This window comes from Ranitomeya variabilis (assembly GCF_051348905.1).
Source record: "Ranitomeya variabilis isolate aRanVar5 chromosome 1 unlocalized genomic scaffold, aRanVar5.hap1 SUPER_1_unloc_2, whole genome shotgun sequence".
Classification (NCBI taxonomy): domain Eukaryota; kingdom Metazoa; phylum Chordata; class Amphibia; order Anura; family Dendrobatidae; genus Ranitomeya; species Ranitomeya variabilis.
The window spans coordinates 84019-104331 of NW_027507932.1; the positions used below are offsets into that span (position 1 = coordinate 84019).

General features: G+C 62.3%; 21 non-coding genes across 21 annotated transcripts; all 21 read right to left on the reverse strand.

Moving 5' to 3' along the window:
* Nucleotides 1–207: 207 nt before the first annotated feature.
* On the reverse strand, nucleotides 208–371 carry LOC143789042 (U1 spliceosomal RNA). The gene has a single exon (XR_013218846.1). It is a non-coding gene; the product is annotated as a U1 spliceosomal RNA (small nuclear RNA).
* A 794-nt stretch (nucleotides 372–1165) lies between these two features.
* Nucleotides 1166–1329, reverse strand: LOC143789044 (U1 spliceosomal RNA). The gene has a single exon (XR_013218847.1). It is a non-coding gene; the product is annotated as a U1 spliceosomal RNA (small nuclear RNA).
* A 794-nt stretch (nucleotides 1330–2123) lies between these two features.
* On the reverse strand, nucleotides 2124–2287 carry LOC143789045 (U1 spliceosomal RNA). The gene has a single exon (XR_013218848.1). It is a non-coding gene; the product is annotated as a U1 spliceosomal RNA (small nuclear RNA).
* Nucleotides 2288–3081: 794 nt separating this feature from the next.
* Nucleotides 3082–3245, reverse strand: LOC143789067 (U1 spliceosomal RNA). Its single transcript, XR_013218869.1, has one exon. It is a non-coding gene; the product is annotated as a U1 spliceosomal RNA (small nuclear RNA).
* A 794-nt stretch (nucleotides 3246–4039) lies between these two features.
* LOC143789046 (U1 spliceosomal RNA) lies at nucleotides 4040–4203 on the reverse strand. Its single transcript, XR_013218849.1, has one exon. It is a non-coding gene; the product is annotated as a U1 spliceosomal RNA (small nuclear RNA).
* A 794-nt stretch (nucleotides 4204–4997) lies between these two features.
* On the reverse strand, nucleotides 4998–5161 carry LOC143789047 (U1 spliceosomal RNA). The gene has a single exon (XR_013218850.1). It is a non-coding gene; the product is annotated as a U1 spliceosomal RNA (small nuclear RNA).
* Nucleotides 5162–5955: 794 nt separating this feature from the next.
* Nucleotides 5956–6119, reverse strand: LOC143789049 (U1 spliceosomal RNA). The gene has a single exon (XR_013218852.1). It is a non-coding gene; the product is annotated as a U1 spliceosomal RNA (small nuclear RNA).
* Nucleotides 6120–6913: 794 nt separating this feature from the next.
* LOC143789050 (U1 spliceosomal RNA) lies at nucleotides 6914–7077 on the reverse strand. The gene has a single exon (XR_013218853.1). It is a non-coding gene; the product is annotated as a U1 spliceosomal RNA (small nuclear RNA).
* A 794-nt stretch (nucleotides 7078–7871) lies between these two features.
* LOC143789051 (U1 spliceosomal RNA) lies at nucleotides 7872–8035 on the reverse strand. The gene has a single exon (XR_013218854.1). It is a non-coding gene; the product is annotated as a U1 spliceosomal RNA (small nuclear RNA).
* Nucleotides 8036–8829: 794 nt separating this feature from the next.
* On the reverse strand, nucleotides 8830–8993 carry LOC143789052 (U1 spliceosomal RNA). The gene has a single exon (XR_013218855.1). It is a non-coding gene; the product is annotated as a U1 spliceosomal RNA (small nuclear RNA).
* Nucleotides 8994–9787: 794 nt separating this feature from the next.
* On the reverse strand, nucleotides 9788–9951 carry LOC143789053 (U1 spliceosomal RNA). The gene has a single exon (XR_013218856.1). It is a non-coding gene; the product is annotated as a U1 spliceosomal RNA (small nuclear RNA).
* Nucleotides 9952–10745: 794 nt separating this feature from the next.
* Nucleotides 10746–10909, reverse strand: LOC143789054 (U1 spliceosomal RNA). The gene has a single exon (XR_013218857.1). It is a non-coding gene; the product is annotated as a U1 spliceosomal RNA (small nuclear RNA).
* Nucleotides 10910–11703: 794 nt separating this feature from the next.
* On the reverse strand, nucleotides 11704–11867 carry LOC143789055 (U1 spliceosomal RNA). Its single transcript, XR_013218858.1, has one exon. It is a non-coding gene; the product is annotated as a U1 spliceosomal RNA (small nuclear RNA).
* Nucleotides 11868–12661: 794 nt separating this feature from the next.
* Nucleotides 12662–12825, reverse strand: LOC143789056 (U1 spliceosomal RNA). The gene has a single exon (XR_013218859.1). It is a non-coding gene; the product is annotated as a U1 spliceosomal RNA (small nuclear RNA).
* A 794-nt stretch (nucleotides 12826–13619) lies between these two features.
* Nucleotides 13620–13783, reverse strand: LOC143789057 (U1 spliceosomal RNA). The gene has a single exon (XR_013218860.1). It is a non-coding gene; the product is annotated as a U1 spliceosomal RNA (small nuclear RNA).
* Nucleotides 13784–14577: 794 nt separating this feature from the next.
* On the reverse strand, nucleotides 14578–14741 carry LOC143789058 (U1 spliceosomal RNA). Its single transcript, XR_013218861.1, has one exon. It is a non-coding gene; the product is annotated as a U1 spliceosomal RNA (small nuclear RNA).
* A 794-nt stretch (nucleotides 14742–15535) lies between these two features.
* On the reverse strand, nucleotides 15536–15699 carry LOC143789061 (U1 spliceosomal RNA). Its single transcript, XR_013218863.1, has one exon. It is a non-coding gene; the product is annotated as a U1 spliceosomal RNA (small nuclear RNA).
* A 791-nt stretch (nucleotides 15700–16490) lies between these two features.
* On the reverse strand, nucleotides 16491–16653 carry LOC143789072 (U1 spliceosomal RNA). Its single transcript, XR_013218874.1, has one exon. It is a non-coding gene; the product is annotated as a U1 spliceosomal RNA (small nuclear RNA).
* Nucleotides 16654–17447: 794 nt separating this feature from the next.
* On the reverse strand, nucleotides 17448–17611 carry LOC143789064 (U1 spliceosomal RNA). Its single transcript, XR_013218866.1, has one exon. It is a non-coding gene; the product is annotated as a U1 spliceosomal RNA (small nuclear RNA).
* Nucleotides 17612–18402: 791 nt separating this feature from the next.
* On the reverse strand, nucleotides 18403–18566 carry LOC143789062 (U1 spliceosomal RNA). Its single transcript, XR_013218864.1, has one exon. It is a non-coding gene; the product is annotated as a U1 spliceosomal RNA (small nuclear RNA).
* A 792-nt stretch (nucleotides 18567–19358) lies between these two features.
* On the reverse strand, nucleotides 19359–19522 carry LOC143789063 (U1 spliceosomal RNA). The gene has a single exon (XR_013218865.1). It is a non-coding gene; the product is annotated as a U1 spliceosomal RNA (small nuclear RNA).
* Between the last annotated feature and the right edge of the window lie 791 nt (nucleotides 19523–20313).

A 20313-nucleotide genomic window follows, 5' to 3' on the forward strand; every position in this document is an offset into this window, starting at 1 on the left:
AGCCAGGGGGGCCAAAAAAGGGCCAAAGTGTCAAGCAAAGGCAACAACCTCAAACAAAACCAAGCAAGCAGCGACGACACAGGGAAGGTGGCATCCTTCCCCCACAAGGGGGAGCCAAAGGCCACATCTGCCTGCTTTGAGCTTCTCCAAAGTCTCACGTTGGCTCAGCAGAGCATCTTTAGTGTTCTGTCTTTGACCATAGGAAATCAGGGGAAAGCGCGAACGCAGTCCCCCACTACCACAAATTATGCAGTCGAGTTTCCCGCATTTGGGGAAATCGCAGGGGTCAGCACACCCGGAGTGCAATGGATGAGCCTCACCCTGGGAGAACCACCTTAGTGATCATGGTATCTCCCCTGCCAGGTAAGTATGAGTTGGGGCCCGCCGGCCCGACGAGCGCCCCTCCGACGCAGCTCCCCAACATCGCGGAGTCTCGGGCCCGGAAGGGAGGGGGCGGGGGTGGCGTTCGGCACAGACCGCACGGAGGCTCCTCGAGTGGGAGGCGCCGGTCGCTCCCGACGCCCACTCCGCCCCCCACAGGGCAGGCCGAGCTCAAGTCCAAAGCCGCCCAAGATGCACAGCGGCAGCCTGAGTCATTTGCATAGAGGAGCGTTGGCTCCGCCCCAGCAGCCTCACGCTGCTGCGCTGGCCTGAGAACATGCTGTAGACAGCTCGAGCTCCAGCTGCCGGCCGGCACCCTCTCGTGACTCGCTCATCTCCGCTCAAGAGGATGCACGCTGGAGGGAGGCTCAAGGGCAGGAGGCCCAAACCGCAGCAGATAGCCGCGCACCAGCGGCCCACTCACAGGTCCAGCTCCAGCCCGAAGGCTGCGAGATGGGGATGCTGCAGGTGCCCTCCCGTGAGCGAGCGGGCGGGCCTGCCTGCCCCTGCAGACAAGCAGAGCAAGCCATGTCGTCACCAAGTCAATGAGATGCAAATGAGGTGATCATTCCCCACCAGCCAGGGGGGCCAAAAAAGGGCCAAAGTGTCAAGCAAAGGCAACAACCTCAAACAAAACCAAGCAAGCAGCGACGACACAGGGAAGGTGGCATCCTTCCCCCACAAGGGGGAGCCAAAGGCCACATCTGCCTGCTTTGAGCTTCTCCAAAGTCTCACGTTGGCTCAGCAGAGCATCTTTAGTGTTCTGTCTTTGACCATAGGAAATCAGGGGAAAGCGCGAACGCAGTCCCCCACTACCACAAATTATGCAGTCGAGTTTCCCGCATTTGGGGAAATCGCAGGGGTCAGCACACCCGGAGTGCAATGGATGAGCCTCACCCTGGGAGAACCACCTTAGTGATCATGGTATCTCCCCTGCCAGGTAAGTATGAGTTGGGGCCCGCCGGCCCGACGAGCGCCCCTCCGACGCAGCTCCCCAACATCGCGGAGTCTCGGGCCCGGAAGGGAGGGGGCGGGGGTGGCGTTCGGCACAGACCGCACGGAGGCTCCTCGAGTGGGAGGCGCCGGTCGCTCCCGACGCCCACTCCGCCCCCCACAGGGCAGGCCGAGCTCAAGTCCAAAGCCGCCCAAGATGCACAGCGGCAGCCTGAGTCATTTGCATAGAGGAGCGTTGGCTCCGCCCCAGCAGCCTCACGCTGCTGCGCTGGCCTGAGAACATGCTGTAGACAGCTCGAGCTCCAGCTGCCGGCCGGCACCCTCTCGTGACTCGCTCATCTCCGCTCAAGAGGATGCACGCTGGAGGGAGGCTCAAGGGCAGGAGGCCCAAACCGCAGCAGATAGCCGCGCACCAGCGGCCCACTCACAGGTCCAGCTCCAGCCCGAAGGCTGCGAGATGGGGATGCTGCAGGTGCCCTCCCGTGAGCGAGCGGGCGGGCCTGCCTGCCCCTGCAGACAAGCAGAGCAAGCCATGTCGTCACCAAGTCAATGAGATGCAAATGAGGTGATCATTCCCCACCAGCCAGGGGGGCCAAAAAAGGGCCAAAGTGTCAAGCAAAGGCAACAACCTCAAACAAAACCAAGCAAGCAGCGACGACACAGGGAAGGTGGCATCCTTCCCCCACAAGGGGGAGCCAAAGGCCACATCTGCCTGCTTTGAGCTTCTCCAAAGTCTCACGTTGGCTCAGCAGAGCATCTTTAGTGTTCTGTCTTTGACCATAGGAAATCAGGGGAAAGCGCGAACGCAGTCCCCCACTACCACAAATTATGCAGTCGAGTTTCCCGCATTTGGGGAAATCGCAGGGGTCAGCACACCCGGAGTGCAATGGATGAGCCTCACCCTGGGAGAACCACCTTAGTGATCATGGTATCTCCCCTGCCAGGTAAGTATGAGTTGGGGCCCGCCGGCCCGACGAGCGCCCCTCCGACGCAGCTCCCCAACATCGCGGAGTCTCGGGCCCGGAAGGGAGGGGGCGGGGGTGGCGTTCGGCACAGACCGCACGGAGGCTCCTCGAGTGGGAGGCGCCGGTCGCTCCCGACGCCCACTCCGCCCCCCACAGGGCAGGCCGAGCTCAAGTCCAAAGCCGCCCAAGATGCACAGCGGCAGCCTGAGTCATTTGCATAGAGGAGCGTTGGCTCCGCCCCAGCAGCCTCACGCTGCTGCGCTGGCCTGAGAACATGCTGTAGACAGCTCGAGCTCCAGCTGCCGGCCGGCACCCTCTCGTGACTCGCTCATCTCCGCTCAAGAGGATGCACGCTGGAGGGAGGCTCAAGGGCAGGAGGCCCAAACCGCAGCAGATAGCCGCGCACCAGCGGCCCACTCACAGGTCCAGCTCCAGCCCGAAGGCTGCGAGATGGGGATGCTGCAGGTGCCCTCCCGTGAGCGAGCGGGCGGGCCTGCCTGCCCCTGCAGACAAGCAGAGCAAGCCATGTCGTCACCAAGTCAATGAGATGCAAATGAGGTGATCATTCCCCACCAGCCAGGGGGGCCAAAAAAGGGCCAAAGTGTCAAGCAAAGGCAACAACCTCAAACAAAACCAAGCAAGCAGCGACGACACAGGGAAGGTGGCATCCTTCCCCCACAAGGGGGAGCCAAAGGCCACATCTGCCTGCTTTGAGCTTCTCCAAAGTCTCACGTTGGCTCAGCAGAGCATCTTTAGTGTTCTGTCTTTGACCATAGGAAATCAGTGGAAAGCGCGAACGCAGTCCCCCACTACCACAAATTATGCAGTCGAGTTTCCCGCATTTGGGGAAATCGCAGGGGTCAGCACACCCGGAGTGCAATGGATGAGCCTCACCCTGGGAGAACCACCTTAGTGATCATGGTATCTCCCCTGCCAGGTAAGTATGAGTTGGGGCCCGCCGGCCCGACGAGCGCCCCTCCGACGCAGCTCCCCAACATCGCGGAGTCTCGGGCCCGGAAGGGAGGGGGCGGGGGTGGCGTTCGGCACAGACCGCACGGAGGCTCCTCGAGTGGGAGGCGCCGGTCGCTCCCGACGCCCACTCCGCCCCCCACAGGGCAGGCCGAGCTCAAGTCCAAAGCCGCCCAAGATGCACAGCGGCAGCCTGAGTCATTTGCATAGAGGAGCGTTGGCTCCGCCCCAGCAGCCTCACGCTGCTGCGCTGGCCTGAGAACATGCTGTAGACAGCTCGAGCTCCAGCTGCCGGCCGGCACCCTCTCGTGACTCGCTCATCTCCGCTCAAGAGGATGCACGCTGGAGGGAGGCTCAAGGGCAGGAGGCCCAAACCGCAGCAGATAGCCGCGCACCAGCGGCCCACTCACAGGTCCAGCTCCAGCCCGAAGGCTGCGAGATGGGGATGCTGCAGGTGCCCTCCCGTGAGCGAGCGGGCGGGCCTGCCTGCCCCTGCAGACAAGCAGAGCAAGCCATGTCGTCACCAAGTCAATGAGATGCAAATGAGGTGATCATTCCCCACCAGCCAGGGGGGCCAAAAAAGGGCCAAAGTGTCAAGCAAAGGCAACAACCTCAAACAAAACCAAGCAAGCAGCGACGACACAGGGAAGGTGGCATCCTTCCCCCACAAGGGGGAGCCAAAGGCCACATCTGCCTGCTTTGAGCTTCTCCAAAGTCTCACGTTGGCTCAGCAGAGCATCTTTAGTGTTCTGTCTTTGACCATAGGAAATCAGGGGAAAGCGCGAACGCAGTCCCCCACTACCACAAATTATGCAGTCGAGTTTCCCGCATTTGGGGAAATCGCAGGGGTCAGCACACCCGGAGTGCAATGGATGAGCCTCACCCTGGGAGAACCACCTTAGTGATCATGGTATCTCCCCTGCCAGGTAAGTATGAGTTGGGGCCCGCCGGCCCGACGAGCGCCCCTCCGACGCAGCTCCCCAACATCGCGGAGTCTCGGGCCCGGAAGGGAGGGGGCGGGGGTGGCGTTCGGCACAGACCGCACGGAGGCTCCTCGAGTGGGAGGCGCCGGTCGCTCCCGACGCCCACTCCGCCCCCCACAGGGCAGGCCGAGCTCAAGTCCAAAGCCGCCCAAGATGCACAGCGGCAGCCTGAGTCATTTGCATAGAGGAGCGTTGGCTCCGCCCCAGCAGCCTCACGCTGCTGCGCTGGCCTGAGAACATGCTGTAGACAGCTCGAGCTCCAGCTGCCGGCCGGCACCCTCTCGTGACTCGCTCATCTCCGCTCAAGAGGATGCACGCTGGAGGGAGGCTCAAGGGCAGGAGGCCCAAACCGCAGCAGATAGCCGCGCACCAGCGGCCCACTCACAGGTCCAGCTCCAGCCCGAAGGCTGCGAGATGGGGATGCTGCAGGTGCCCTCCCGTGAGCGAGCGGGCGGGCCTGCCTGCCCCTGCAGACAAGCAGAGCAAGCCATGTCGTCACCAAGTCAATGAGATGCAAATGAGGTGATCATTCCCCACCAGCCAGGGGGGCCAAAAAAGGGCCAAAGTGTCAAGCAAAGGCAACAACCTCAAACAAAACCAAGCAAGCAGCGACGACACAGGGAAGGTGGCATCCTTCCCCCACAAGGGGGAGCCAAAGGCCACATCTGCCTGCTTTGAGCTTCTCCAAAGTCTCACGTTGGCTCAGCAGAGCATCTTTAGTGTTCTGTCTTTGACCATAGGAAATCAGGGGAAAGCGCGAACGCAGTCCCCCACTACCACAAATTATGCAGTCGAGTTTCCCGCATTTGGGGAAATCGCAGGGGTCAGCACACCCGGAGTGCAATGGATGAGCCTCACCCTGGGAGAACCACCTTAGTGATCATGGTATCTCCCCTGCCAGGTAAGTATGAGTTGGGGCCCGCCGGCCCGACGAGCGCCCCTCCGACGCAGCTCCCCAACATCGCGGAGTCTCGGGCCCGGAAGGGAGGGGGCGGGGGTGGCGTTCGGCACAGACCGCACGGAGGCTCCTCGAGTGGGAGGCGCCGGTCGCTCCCGACGCCCACTCCGCCCCCCACAGGGCAGGCCGAGCTCAAGTCCAAAGCCGCCCAAGATGCACAGCGGCAGCCTGAGTCATTTGCATAGAGGAGCGTTGGCTCCGCCCCAGCAGCCTCACGCTGCTGCGCTGGCCTGAGAACATGCTGTAGACAGCTCGAGCTCCAGCTGCCGGCCGGCACCCTCTCGTGACTCGCTCATCTCCGCTCAAGAGGATGCACGCTGGAGGGAGGCTCAAGGGCAGGAGGCCCAAACCGCAGCAGATAGCCGCGCACCAGCGGCCCACTCACAGGTCCAGCTCCAGCCCGAAGGCTGCGAGATGGGGATGCTGCAGGTGCCCTCCCGTGAGCGAGCGGGCGGGCCTGCCTGCCCCTGCAGACAAGCAGAGCAAGCCATGTCGTCACCAAGTCAATGAGATGCAAATGAGGTGATCATTCCCCACCAGCCAGGGGGGCCAAAAAAGGGCCAAAGTGTCAAGCAAAGGCAACAACCTCAAACAAAACCAAGAAAGCAGCGACGACACAGGGAAGGTGGCATCCTTCCCCCACAAGGGGGAGCCAAAGGCCACATCTGCCTGCTTTGAGCTTCTCCAAAGTCTCACGTTGGCTCAGCAGAGCATCTTTAGTGTTCTGTCTTTGACCATAGGAAATCAGGGGAAAGCGCGAACGCAGTCCCCCACTACCACAAATTATGCAGTCGAGTTTCCCGCATTTGGGGAAATCGCAGGGGTCAGCACACCCGGAGTGCAATGGATGAGCCTCACCCTGGGAGAACCACCTTAGTGATCATGGTATCTCCCCTGCCAGGTAAGTATGAGTTGGGGCCCGCCGGCCCGACGAGCGCCCCTCCGACGCAGCTCCCCAACATCGCGGAGTCTCGGGCCCGGAAGGGAGGGGGCGGGGGTGGCGTTCGGCACAGACCGCACGGAGGCTCCTCGAGTGGGAGGCGCCGGTCGCTCCCGACGCCCACTCCGCCCCCCACAGGGCAGGCCGAGCTCAAGTCCAAAGCCGCCCAAGATGCACAGCGGCAGCCTGAGTCATTTGCATAGAGGAGCGTTGGCTCCGCCCCAGCAGCCTCACGCTGCTGCGCTGGCCTGAGAACATGCTGTAGACAGCTCGAGCTCCAGCTGCCGGCCGGCACCCTCTCGTGACTCGCTCATCTCCGCTCAAGAGGATGCACGCTGGAGGGAGGCTCAAGGGCAGGAGGCCCAAACCGCAGCAGATAGCCGCGCACCAGCGGCCCACTCACAGGTCCAGCTCCAGCCCGAAGGCTGCGAGATGGGGATGCTGCAGGTGCCCTCCCGTGAGCGAGCGGGCGGGCCTGCCTGCCCCTGCAGACAAGCAGAGCAAGCCATGTCGTCACCAAGTCAATGAGATGCAAATGAGGTGATCATTCCCCACCAGCCAGGGGGGCCAAAAAAGGGCCAAAGTGTCAAGCAAAGGCAACAACCTCAAACAAAACCAAGCAAGCAGCGACGACACAGGGAAGGTGGCATCCTTCCCCCACAAGGGGGAGCCAAAGGCCACATCTGCCTGCTTTGAGCTTCTCCAAAGTCTCACGTTGGCTCAGCAGAGCATCTTTAGTGTTCTGTCTTTGACCATAGGAAATCAGGGGAAAGCGCGAACGCAGTCCCCCACTACCACAAATTATGCAGTCGAGTTTCCCGCATTTGGGGAAATCGCAGGGGTCAGCACACCCGGAGTGCAATGGATGAGCCTCACCCTGGGAGAACCACCTTAGTGATCATGGTATCTCCCCTGCCAGGTAAGTATGAGTTGGGGCCCGCCGGCCCGACGAGCGCCCCTCCGACGCAGCTCCCCAACATCGCGGAGTCTCGGGCCCGGAAGGGAGGGGGCGGGGGTGGCGTTCGGCACAGACCGCACGGAGGCTCCTCGAGTGGGAGGCGCCGGTCGCTCCCGACGCCCACTCCGCCCCCCACAGGGCAGGCCGAGCTCAAGTCCAAAGCCGCCCAAGATGCACAGCGGCAGCCTGAGTCATTTGCATAGAGGAGCGTTGGCTCCGCCCCAGCAGCCTCACGCTGCTGCGCTGGCCTGAGAACATGCTGTAGACAGCTCGAGCTCCAGCTGCCGGCCGGCACCCTCTCGTGACTCGCTCATCTCCGCTCAAGAGGATGCACGCTGGAGGGAGGCTCAAGGGCAGGAGGCCCAAACCGCAGCAGATAGCCGCGCACCAGCGGCCCACTCACAGGTCCAGCTCCAGCCCGAAGGCTGCGAGATGGGGATGCTGCAGGTGCCCTCCCGTGAGCGAGCGGGCGGGCCTGCCTGCCCCTGCAGACAAGCAGAGCAAGCCATGTCGTCACCAAGTCAATGAGATGCAAATGAGGTGATCATTCCCCACCAGCCAGGGGGGCCAAAAAAGGGCCAAAGTGTCAAGCAAAGGCAACAACCTCAAACAAAACCAAGAAAGCAGCGACGACACAGGGAAGGTGGCATCCTTCCCCCACAAGGGGGAGCCAAAGGCCACATCTGCCTGCTTTGAGCTTCTCCAAAGTCTCACGTTGGCTCAGCAGAGCATCTTTAGTGTTCTGTCTTTGACCATAGGAAATCAGGGGAAAGCGCGAACGCAGTCCCCCACTACCACAAATTATGCAGTCGAGTTTCCCGCATTTGGGGAAATCGCAGGGGTCAGCACACCCGGAGTGCAATGGATGAGCCTCACCCTGGGAGAACCACCTTAGTGATCATGGTATCTCCCCTGCCAGGTAAGTATGAGTTGGGGCCCGCCGGCCCGACGAGCGCCCCTCCGACGCAGCTCCCCAACATCGCGGAGTCTCGGGCCCGGAAGGGAGGGGGCGGGGGTGGCGTTCGGCACAGACCGCACGGAGGCTCCTCGAGTGGGAGGCGCCGGTCGCTCCCGACGCCCACTCCGCCCCCCACAGGGCAGGCCGAGCTCAAGTCCAAAGCCGCCCAAGATGCACAGCGGCAGCCTGAGTCATTTGCATAGAGGAGCGTTGGCTCCGCCCCAGCAGCCTCACGCTGCTGCGCTGGCCTGAGAACATGCTGTAGACAGCTCGAGCTCCAGCTGCCGGCCGGCACCCTCTCGTGACTCGCTCATCTCCGCTCAAGAGGATGCACGCTGGAGGGAGGCTCAAGGGCAGGAGGCCCAAACCGCAGCAGATAGCCGCGCACCAGCGGCCCACTCACAGGTCCAGCTCCAGCCCGAAGGCTGCGAGATGGGGATGCTGCAGGTGCCCTCCCGTGAGCGAGCGGGCGGGCCTGCCTGCCCCTGCAGACAAGCAGAGCAAGCCATGTCGTCACCAAGTCAATGAGATGCAAATGAGGTGATCATTCCCCACCAGCCAGGGGGGCCAAAAAAGGGCCAAAGTGTCAAGCAAAGGCAACAACCTCAAACAAAACCAAGAAAGCAGCGACGACACAGGGAAGGTGGCATCCTTCCCCCACAAGGGGGAGCCAAAGGCCACATCTGCCTGCTTTGAGCTTCTCCAAAGTCTCACGTTGGCTCAGCAGAGCATCTTTAGTGTTCTGTCTTTGACCATAGGAAATCAGGGGAAAGCGCGAACGCAGTCCCCCACTACCACAAATTATGCAGTCGAGTTTCCCGCATTTGGGGAAATCGCAGGGGTCAGCACACCCGGAGTGCAATGGATGAGCCTCACCCTGGGAGAACCACCTTAGTGATCATGGTATCTCCCCTGCCAGGTAAGTATGAGTTGGGGCCCGCCGGCCCGACGAGCGCCCCTCCGACGCAGCTCCCCAACATCGCGGAGTCTCGGGCCCGGAAGGGAGGGGGCGGGGGTGGCGTTCGGCACAGACCGCACGGAGGCTCCTCGAGTGGGAGGCGCCGGTCGCTCCCGACGCCCACTCCGCCCCCCACAGGGCAGGCCGAGCTCAAGTCCAAAGCCGCCCAAGATGCACAGCGGCAGCCTGAGTCATTTGCATAGAGGAGCGTTGGCTCCGCCCCAGCAGCCTCACGCTGCTGCGCTGGCCTGAGAACATGCTGTAGACAGCTCGAGCTCCAGCTGCCGGCCGGCACCCTCTCGTGACTCGCTCATCTCCGCTCAAGAGGATGCACGCTGGAGGGAGGCTCAAGGGCAGGAGGCCCAAACCGCAGCAGATAGCCGCGCACCAGCGGCCCACTCACAGGTCCAGCTCCAGCCCGAAGGCTGCGAGATGGGGATGCTGCAGGTGCCCTCCCGTGAGCGAGCGGGCGGGCCTGCCTGCCCCTGCAGACAAGCAGAGCAAGCCATGTCGTCACCAAGTCAATGAGATGCAAATGAGGTGATCATTCCCCACCAGCCAGGGGGGCCAAAAAAGGGCCAAAGTGTCAAGCAAAGGCAACAACCTCAAACAAAACCAAGAAAGCAGCGACGACACAGGGAAGGTGGCATCCTTCCCCCACAAGGGGGAGCCAAAGGCCACATCTGCCTGCTTTGAGCTTCTCCAAAGTCTCACGTTGGCTCAGCAGAGCATCTTTAGTGTTCTGTCTTTGACCATAGGAAATCAGGGGAAAGCGCGAACGCAGTCCCCCACTACCACAAATTATGCAGTCGAGTTTCCCGCATTTGGGGAAATCGCAGGGGTCAGCACACCCGGAGTGCAATGGATGAGCCTCACCCTGGGAGAACCACCTTAGTGATCATGGTATCTCCCCTGCCAGGTAAGTATGAGTTGGGGCCCGCCGGCCCGACGAGCGCCCCTCCGACGCAGCTCCCCAACATCGCGGAGTCTCGGGCCCGGAAGGGAGGGGGCGGGGGTGGCGTTCGGCACAGACCGCACGGAGGCTCCTCGAGTGGGAGGCGCCGGTCGCTCCCGACGCCCACTCCGCCCCCCACAGGGCAGGCCGAGCTCAAGTCCAAAGCCGCCCAAGATGCACAGCGGCAGCCTGAGTCATTTGCATAGAGGAGCGTTGGCTCCGCCCCAGCAGCCTCACGCTGCTGCGCTGGCCTGAGAACATGCTGTAGACAGCTCGAGCTCCAGCTGCCGGCCGGCACCCTCTCGTGACTCGCTCATCTCCGCTCAAGAGGATGCACGCTGGAGGGAGGCTCAAGGGCAGGAGGCCCAAACCGCAGCAGATAGCCGCGCACCAGCGGCCCACTCACAGGTCCAGCTCCAGCCCGAAGGCTGCGAGATGGGGATGCTGCAGGTGCCCTCCCGTGAGCGAGCGGGCGGGCCTGCCTGCCCCTGCAGACAAGCAGAGCAAGCCATGTCGTCACCAAGTCAATGAGATGCAAATGAGGTGATCATTCCCCACCAGCCAGGGGGGCCAAAAAAGGGCCAAAGTGTCAAGCAAAGGCAACAACCTCAAACAAAACCAAGCAAGCAGCGACGACACAGGGAAGGTGGCATCCTTCCCCCACAAGGGGGAGCCAAAGGCCACATCTGCCTGCTTTGAGCTTCTCCAAAGTCTCACGTTGGCTCAGCAGAGCATCTTTAGTGTTCTGTCTTTGACCATAGGAAATCAGGGGAAAGCGCGAACGCAGTCCCCCACTACCACAAATTATGCAGTCGAGTTTCCCGCATTTGGGGAAATCGCAGGGGTCAGCACACCCGGAGTGCAATGGATGAGCCTCACCCTGGGAGAACCACCTTAGTGATCATGGTATCTCCCCTGCCAGGTAAGTATGAGTTGGGGCCCGCCGGCCCGACGAGCGCCCCTCCGACGCAGCTCCCCAACATCGCGGAGTCTCGGGCCCGGAAGGGAGGGGGCGGGGGTGGCGTTCGGCACAGACCGCACGGAGGCTCCTCGAGTGGGAGGCGCCGGTCGCTCCCGACGCCCACTCCGCCCCCCACAGGGCAGGCCGAGCTCAAGTCCAAAGCCGCCCAAGATGCACAGCGGCAGCCTGAGTCATTTGCATAGAGGAGCGTTGGCTCCGCCCCAGCAGCCTCACGCTGCTGCGCTGGCCTGAGAACATGCTGTAGACAGCTCGAGCTCCAGCTGCCGGCCGGCACCCTCTCGTGACTCGCTCATCTCCGCTCAAGAGGATGCACGCTGGAGGGAGGCTCAAGGGCAGGAGGCCCAAACCGCAGCAGATAGCCGCGCACCAGCGGCCCACTCACAGGTCCAGCTCCAGCCCGAAGGCTGCGAGATGGGGATGCTGCAGGTGCCCTCCCGTGAGCGAGCGGGCGGGCCTGCCTGCCCCTGCAGACAAGCAGAGCAAGCCATGTCGTCACCAAGTCAATGAGATGCAAATGAGGTGATCATTCCCCACCAGCCAGGGGGGCCAAAAAAGGGCCAAAGTGTCAAGCAAAGGCAACAACCTCAAACAAAACCAAGCAAGCAGCGACGACACAGGGAAGGTGGCATCCTTCCCCCACAAGGGGGAGCCAAAGGCCACATCTGCCTGCTTTGAGCTTCTCCAAAGTCTCACGTTGGCTCAGCAGAGCATCTTTAGTGTTCTGTCTTTGACCATAGGAAATCAGGGGAAAGCGCGAACGCAGTCCCCCACTACCACAAATTATGCAGTCGAGTTTCCCGCATTTGGGGAAATCGCAGGGGTCAGCACACCCGGAGTGCAATGGATGAGCCTCACCCTGGGAGAACCACCTTAGTGATCATGGTATCTCCCCTGCCAGGTAAGTATGAGTTGGGGCCCGCCGGCCCGACGAGCGCCCCTCCGACGCAGCTCCCCAACATCGCGGAGTCTCGGGCCCGGAAGGGAGGGGGCGGGGGTGGCGTTCGGCACAGACCGCACGGAGGCTCCTCGAGTGGGAGGCGCCGGTCGCTCCCGACGCCCACTCCGCCCCCCACAGGGCAGGCCGAGCTCAAGTCCAAAGCCGCCCAAGATGCACAGCGGCAGCCTGAGTCATTTGCATAGAGGAGCGTTGGCTCCGCCCCAGCAGCCTCACGCTGCTGCGCTGGCCTGAGAACATGCTGTAGACAGCTCGAGCTCCAGCTGCCGGCCGGCACCCTCTCGTGACTCGCTCATCTCCGCTCAAGAGGATGCACGCTGGAGGGAGGCTCAAGGGCAGGAGGCCCAAACCGCAGCAGATAGCCGCGCACCAGCGGCCCACTCACAGGTCCAGCTCCAGCCCGAAGGCTGCGAGATGGGGATGCTGCAGGTGCCCTCCCGTGAGCGAGCGGGCGGGCCTGCCTGCCCCTGCAGACAAGCAGAGCAAGCCATGTCGTCACCAAGTCAATGAGATGCAAATGAGGTGATCATTCCCCACCAGCCAGGGGGGCCAAAAAAGGGCCAAAGTGTCAAGCAAAGGCAACAACCTCAAACAAAACCAAGCAAGCAGCGACGACACAGGGAAGGTGGCATCCTTCCCCCACAAGGGGGAGCCAAAGGCCACATCTGCCTGCTTTGAGCTTCTCCAAAGTCTCACGTTGGCTCAGCAGAGCATCTTTAGTGTTCTGTCTTTGACCATAGGAAATCAGGGGAAAGCGCGAACGCAGTCCCCCACTACCACAAATTATGCAGTCGAGTTTCCCGCATTTGGGGAAATCGCAGGGGTCAGCACACCCGGAGTGCAATGGATGAGCCTCACCCTGGGAGAACCACCTTAGTGATCATGGTATCTCCCCTGCCAGGTAAGTATGAGTTGGGGCCCGCCGGCCCGACGAGCGCCCCTCCGACGCAGCTCCCCAACATCGCGGAGTCTCGGGCCCGGAAGGGAGGGGGCGGGGGTGGCGTTCGGCACAGACCGCACGGAGGCTCCTCGAGTGGGAGGCGCCGGTCGCTCCCGACGCCCACTCCGCCCCCCACAGGGCAGGCCGAGCTCAAGTCCAAAGCCGCCCAAGATGCACAGCGGCAGCCTGAGTCATTTGCATAGAGGAGCGTTGGCTCCGCCCCAGCAGCCTCACGCTGCTGCGCTGGCCTGAGAACATGCTGTAGACAGCTCGAGCTCCAGCTGCCGGCCGGCACCCTCTCGTGACTCGCTCATCTCCGCTCAAGAGGATGCACGCTGGAGGGAGGCTCAAGGGCAGGAGGCCCAAACCGCAGCAGATAGCCGCGCACCAGCGGCCCACTCACAGGTCCAGCTCCAGCCCGAAGGCTGCGAGATGGGGATGCTGCAGGTGCCCTCCCGTGAGCGAGCGGGCGGGCCTGCCTGCCCCTGCAGACAAGCAGAGCAAGCCATGTCGTCACCAAGTCAATGAGATGCAAATGAGGTGATCATTCCCCACCAGCCAGGGGGGCCAAAAAAGGGCCAAAGTGTCAAGCAAAGGCAACAACCTCAAACAAAACCAAGCAAGCAGCGACGACACAGGGAAGGTGGCATCCTTCCCCCACAAGGGGGAGCCAAAGGCCACATCTGCCTGCTTTGAGCTTCTCCAAAGTCTCACGTTGGCTCAGCAGAGCATCTTTAGTGTTCTGTCTTTGACCATAGGAAATCAGGGGAAAGCGCGAACGCAGTCCCCCACTACCACAAATTATGCAGTCGAGTTTCCCGCATTTGGGGAAATCGCAGGGGTCAGCACACCCGGAGTGCAATGGATGAGCCTCACCCTGGGAGAACCACCTTAGTGATCATGGTATCTCCCCTGCCAGGTAAGTATGAGTTGGGGCCCGCCGGCCCGACGAGCGCCCCTCCGACGCAGCTCCCCAACATCGCGGAGTCTCGGGCCCGGAAGGGAGGGGGCGGGGGTGGCGTTCGGCACAGACCGCACGGAGGCTCCTCGAGTGGGAGGCGCCGGTCGCTCCCGACGCCCACTCCGCCCCCCACAGGGCAGGCCGAGCTCAAGTCCAAAGCCGCCCAAGATGCACAGCGGCAGCCTGAGTCATTTGCATAGAGGAGCGTTGGCTCCGCCCCAGCAGCCTCACGCTGCTGCGCTGGCCTGAGAACATGCTGTAGACAGCTCGAGCTCCAGCTGCCGGCCGGCACCCTCTCGTGACTCGCTCATCTCCGCTCAAGAGGATGCACGCTGGAGGGAGGCTCAAGGGCAGGAGGCCCAAACCGCAGCAGATAGCCGCGCACCAGCGGCCCACTCACAGGTCCAGCTCCAGCCCGAAGGCTGCGAGATGGGGATGCTGCAGGTGCCCTCCCGTGAGCGAGCGGGCGGGCCTGCCTGCCCCTGCAGACAAGCAGAGCAAGCCATGTCGTCACCAAGTCAATGAGATGCAAATGAGGTGATCATTCCCCACCAGCCAGGGGGGCCAAAAAAGGGCCAAAGTGTCAAGCAAAGGCAACAACCTCAAACAAAACCAAGCAAGCAGCGACGACACAGGGAAGGTGGCATCCTTCCCCCACAAGGGGGAGCCAAAGGCCACATCTGCCTGCTTTGAGCTTCTCCAAAGTCTCACGTTGGCTCAGCAGAGCATCTTTAGTGTTCTGTCTTTGACCATAGGAAATCAGGGGAAAGCGCGAACGCAGTCCCCCACTACCACAAATTATGCAGTCGAGTTTCCCGCATTTGGGGAAATCGCAGGGGTCAGCACACCCGGAGTGCAATGGATGAGCCTCACCCTGGGAGAACCACCTTAGTGATCATGGTATCTCCCCTGCCAGGTAAGTATGAGTTGGGGCCCGCCGGCCCGACGAGCGCCCCTCCGACGCAGCTCCCCAACATCGCGGAGTCTCGGGCCCGGAAGGGAGGGGGCGGGGGTGGCGTTCGGCACAGACCGCACGGAGGCTCCTCGAGTGGGAGGCGCCGGTCGCTCCCGACGCCCACTCCGCCCCCCACAGGGCAGGCCGAGCTCAAGTCCAAAGCCGCCCAAGATGCACAGCGGCAGCCTGAGTCATTTGCATAGAGGAGCGTTGGCTCCGCCCCAGCAGCCTCACGCTGCTGCGCTGGCCTGAGAACATGCTGTAGACAGCTCGAGCTCCAGCTGCCGGCCGGCACCCTCTCGTGACTCGCTCATCTCCGCTCAAGAGGATGCACGCTGGAGGGAGGCTCAAGGGCAGGAGGCCCAAACCGCAGCAGATAGCCGCGCACCAGCGGCCCACTCACAGGTCCAGCTCCAGCCCGAAGGCTGCGAGATGGGGATGCTGCAGGTGCCCTCCCGTGAGCGAGCGGGCGGGCCTGCCTGCCCCTGCAGACAAGCAGAGCAAGCCATGTCGTCACCAAGTCAATGAGATGCAAATGAGGTGATCATTCCCCACCAGCCAGGGGGGCCAAAAAAGGGCCAAAGTGTCAAGCAAAGGCAACAACCTCAAACAAAACCAAGCAAGCAGCGACGACACAGGGAAGGTGGCATCCTTCCCCCACAAGGGGGAGCCAAAGGCCACATCTGCCTGCTTTGAGCTTCTCCAAAGTCTCACGTTGGCTCAGCAGAGCATCTTTAGTGTTCTGTCTTTGACCATAGGAAATCAGGGGAAAGCGCGAACGCAGTCCCCCACTACCACAAATTATGCAGTCGAGTTTCCCGCATTTGGGGAAATCGCAGGGGTCAGCACACCCGGAGTGCAATGGATGAGCCTCACCCTGGGAGAACCACCTTAGTGATCATGGTATCTCCCCTGCCAGGTAAGTATGAGTTGGGGCCCGCCGGCCCGACGAGCGCCCCTCCGACGCAGCTCCCCAACATCGCGGAGTCTCGGGCCCGGAAGGGAGGGGGCGGGGGTGGCGTTCGGCACAGACCGCACGGAGGCTCCTCGAGTGGGAGGCGCCGGTCGCTCCCGACGCCCACTCCGCCCCCCACAGGGCAGGCCGAGCTCAAGTCCAAAGCCGCCCAAGATGCACAGCGGCAGCCTGAGTCATTTGCATAGAGGAGCGTTGGCTCCGCCCCAGCAGCCTCACGCTGCTGCGCTGGCCTGAGAACATGCTGTAGACAGCTCGAGCTCCAGCTGCCGGCCGGCACCCTCTCGTGACTCGCTCATCTCCGCTCAAGAGGATGCACGCTGGAGGGAGGCTCAAGGGCAGGAGGCCCAAACCGCAGCAGATAGCCGCGCACCAGCGGCCCACTCACAGGTCCAGCTCCAGCCCGAAGGCTGCGAGATGGGGATGCTGCAGGTGCCCTCCCGTGAGCGAGCGGGCGGGCCTGCCTGCCCCTGCAGACAAGCAGAGCAAGCCATGTCGTCACCAAGTCAATGAGATGCAAATGAGGTGATCATTCCCCACCAGCCAGGGGGGCCAAAAAAGGGCCAAAGTGTCAAGCAAAGGCAACAACCTCAAACAAACCAAGCAAGCAGCGACGACACAGGGAAGGTGGCATCCTTCCCCCACAAGGGGGAGCCAAAGGCACATCTGCCTGCTTTGAGCTTCTCCAAAGTCTCACGTTGGCTCAGCAGAGCATCTTTAGTGTTCTGTCTTTGACCATAGGAAATCAGGGAAAGCGCGAACGCAGTCCCCCACTACCACAAATTATGCAGTCGAGTTTCCCGCATTTGGGGAAATCGCAGGGGTCAGCACACCCGGAGTGCAATGGATGAGCCTCACCCTGGGAGAACCACCTTAGTGATCATGGTATCTCCCTGCCAGGTAAGTATGAGTTGGGGCCCGCCGGCCCGACGAGCGCCCCTCCGACGCAGCTCCCCAACATCGCGGAGTCTCGGGCCCGGAAGGGAGGGGGCGGGGGTGGCGTTCGGCACAGACCGCACGGAGGCTCCTCGAGTGGGAGGCGCCGGTCGCTCCCGACGCCCACTCCGCCCCCCACAGGGCAGGCCGAGCTCAAGTCCAAAGCCGCCCAAGATGCACAGCGGCAGCCTGAGTCATTTGCATAGAGGAGCGTTGGCTCCGCCCCAGCAGCCTCACGCTGCTGCGCTGGCCTGAGAACATGCTGTAGACAGCTCGAGCTCCAGCTGCCGGCCGGCACCCTCTCGTGACTCGCTCATCTCCGCTCAAGAGGATGCACGCTGGAGGGAGGCTCAAGGGCAGGAGGCCCAAACCGCAGCAGATAGCCGCGCACCAGCGGCCCACTCACAGGTCCAGCTCCAGCCCGAAGGCTGCGAGATGGGGATGCTGCAGGTGCCCTCCCGTGAGCGAGCGGGCGGGCCTGCCTGCCCCTGCAGACAAGCAGAGCAAGCCATGTCGTCACCAAGTCAATGAGATGCAAATGAGGTGATCATTCCCCACCAGCCAGGGGGGCCAAAAAGGGCCAAAGTGTCAAGCAAAGGCAACAACCTCAAACACAAAACCAAGAAAGCAGCGACGACACAGGGAAGGTGGCATCCTTCCCCCACAAGGGGGAGCCAAAGGCCACATCTGCCTGCTTTGAGCTTCTCCAAAGTCTCACGTTGGCTCAGCAGAGCATCTTTAGTGTTCTGTCTTTGACCATAGGAAATCAGGGAAAGCGCGAACGCAGTCCCCCACTACCACAAATTATGCAGTCGAGTTTCCCGCATTTGGGGAAATCGCAGGGGTCAGCACACCCGGAGTGCAATGGATGAGCCTCACCCTGGGAGAACCACCTTAGTGATCATGGTATCTCCCCTGCCAGGTAAGTATGAGTTGGGGCCCGCCGGCCCGACGAGCGCCCCTCCGACGCAGCTCCCCAACATCGCGGAGTCTCGGGCCCGGAAGGGAGGGGGCGGGGGTGGCGTTCGGCACAGACCGCACGGAGGCTCCTCGAGTGGGAGGCGCCGGTCGCTCCCGACGCCCACTCCGCCCCCCACAGGGCAGGCCGAGCTCAAGTCCAAAGCCGCCCAAGATGCACAGCGGCAGCCTGAGTCATTTGCATAGAGGAGCGTTGGCTCCGCCCCAGCAGCCTCACGCTGCTGCGCTGGCCTGAGAACATGCTGTAGACAGCTCGAGCTCCAGCTGCCGGCCGGCACCCTCTCGTGACTCGCTCATCTCCGCTCAAGAGGATGCACGCTGGAGGGAGGCTCAAGGGCAGGAGGCCCAAACCGCAGCAGATAGCCGCGCACCAGCGGCCCACTCACAGGTCCAGCTCCAGCCGAAGGCTGCGAGATGGGGATGCTGCAGGTGCCCTCCGTGAGCGAGCGGGCGGGCCTGCCTGCCCCTGCAGACAAGCAGAGCAAGCCATGTCGTCACCAAGTCAATGAGATGCAAATGAGGTGATCATTCCCCACCAGCCAGGGGGGCCAAAAAAGGGCCAAAGTGTCAAGCAAAGGCAACAACCTCAAACAAAACCAAGCAAGCAGCGACGACACAGGGAAGGTGGCATCCTTCCCCCACAAGGGGAGCCAAAGGCCACATCTGCCTGCTTTGAGCTTCTCCAAAGTCTCACGTTGGCTCAGCAGAGCATCTTTAGTGTTCTGTCTTTGACCATAGGAAATCAGGGGAAAGCGCGAACGCAGTCCCCCACTACCACAAATTATGCAGTCGAGTTTCCCGCATTTGGGGAAATCGCAGGGGTCAGCACACCCGGAGTGCAATGGATGAGCCTCACCCTGGGAGAACCACCTTAGTGATCATGGTATCTCCCCTGCCAGGTAAGTATGAGTTGGGGCCCGCCGGCCCGACGAGCGCCCCTCCGACGCAGCTCCCCAACATCGCGGAGTCTCGGGCCCGGAAGGGAGGGGGCGGGGGTGGCGTTCGGCACAGACCGCACGGAGGCTCCTCGAGTGGGAGGCGCCGGTCGCTCCCGACGCCCACTCGCCCCCCACAGGGCAGGCCGAGCTCAAGTCCAAAGCCGCCCAAGATGCACAGCGGCAGCCTGAGTCATTTGCATAGAGGAGCGTTGGCTCCGCCCCAGCAGCCTCACGCTGCTGCGCTGGCCTGAGAACATGCTGTAGACAGCTCGAGCTCCAGCTGCCGGCCGGCACCCTCTCGTGACTCGCTCATCTCCGCTCAAGAGGATGCACGCTGGAGGGAGGCTCAAGGGCAGGAGGCCAAACCGCAGCAGATAGCCGCGCACCAGCGGCCCACTCACAGGTCCAGCTCCAGCCCGAAGGCTGCGAGATGGGGATGCTGCAGGTGCCCTCCCGTGAGCGAGCGGGCGGGCCTGCCTGCCCCTGCAGACAAGCAGAGCAAGCCATGTCGTCACCAAGTCAATGAGATGCAAATGAGGTGATCATTCCCCCACCAGCCAGGGGGGCCAAAAAAGGGCCAAAGTGTCAAGCAAAGGCAACAACCTCAAACAAAACCAAGCAAGCAGCGACGACACAGGGAAGGTGGCATCCTTCCCCACAAGGGGGAGCCAAAGGCCACATCTGCCTGCTTTGAGCTTCTCCAAAGTCTCACGTTGGCTCAGCAGAGCATCTTTAGTGTTCTGTCTTTGACCATAGGAAATCAGGGGAAAGCGCGAACGCAGTCCCCCACTACCACAAATTATGCAGTCGAGTTTCCCGCATTTGGGGAAATCGCAGGGGTCAGCACACCCGGAGTGCAATGGATGAGCCTCACCCTGGGAGAACCACCTTAGTGATCATGGTATCTCCCCTGCCAGGTAAGTATGAGTTGGGGCCCGCCGGCCCGACGAGCGCCCCTCCGACGCAGCTCCCCAACATCGCGGAGTCTCGGGCCCGGAAGGGAGGGGGCGGGGGTGGCGTTCGGCACAGACCGCACGGAGGCTCCTCGAGTGGGAGGCGCCGGTCGCTCCCGACGCCCACTCCGCCCCCCACAGGGCAGGCCGAGCTCAAGTCCAAAGCCGCCCAAGATGCACAGCGGCAGCCTGAGTCATTTGCATAGAGGAGCGTTGGCTCCGCCCCAGCAGCCTCACGCTGCTGCGCTGGCCTGAGAACATGCTGTAGACAGCTCGAGCTCCAGCTGCCGGCCGGCACCCTCTCGTGACTCGCTCATCTCCGCTCAAGAGGATGCACGCTGGAGGGAGGCTCAAGGGCAGGAGGCCCCAAACCGCAGCAGATAGCCGCGCACCAGCGGCCCACTCACAGGTCCAGCTCCAGCCCGAAGGCTGCGAGGATGGGGATGCTGCAGGTGCCCTCCCGTGAGCGAGCGGGCGGGCCTGCCTGCCCCTGCAGACAAGCAGAGCAAGCCATGTCGTCACCAAGTCAATGAGATGCAAATGAGGTGATCATTCCCCACCAGCCAGGGGGCCAAAAAGGGCCAAAGTGTCAAGCAAAGGCAACAACCTCAAAACAAAACCAAGCAAGCAGCGACGACACAGGGAAGGTGGCATCCTTCCCCCACAAGGGGGAGCCAAAGGCCACATCTGCCTGCTTTGAGCTTCTCCAAAGTCTCACGTTGGCTCAGCAGAGCATCTTTAGTGTTCTGTCTTTGGACCATAG